This window comes from Penaeus monodon, chromosome 34 (assembly GCF_015228065.2).
Source record: "Penaeus monodon isolate SGIC_2016 chromosome 34, NSTDA_Pmon_1, whole genome shotgun sequence".
Taxonomy (NCBI): domain Eukaryota; kingdom Metazoa; phylum Arthropoda; class Malacostraca; order Decapoda; family Penaeidae; genus Penaeus; species Penaeus monodon.
Window position 1 is genome coordinate 3,930,167 of NC_051419.1, and position 236 is coordinate 3,930,402.

Below are 236 nucleotides of genomic sequence, written 5' to 3' on the forward strand. Positions count from 1 at the left end.
AAGGGGCACAAGTGACCGCACTCTCACACCTGGCCTTACCCATTGTTGCCTCTCGCTAATTATCACTCACCTGGGGGGTTATGCCATGGCAACACGTGCGAAATATGGTTCATTTCCAAATCTATTTCTTACATTCTTTGGTATTGTCTCGTTCGGGGGTTACGTCATTAAGGGGTAAATGGGGAAGGGAGGGAGGGGGGAGGCTTGTAAAAGTGTATTTTTTTTAATGGGTTACT

At 46.6% G+C, this 236-nt stretch overlaps 1 protein-coding gene across 1 annotated transcript in view; it reads right to left on the reverse strand.

Moving 5' to 3' along the window:
• LOC119594510 (transcription factor RFX4-like) overlaps positions 1 to 236 on the reverse strand; it is a 33,789-nt gene that overhangs the window by 28,885 nt on the left and 4,668 nt on the right. The window lies entirely within an intron of this gene.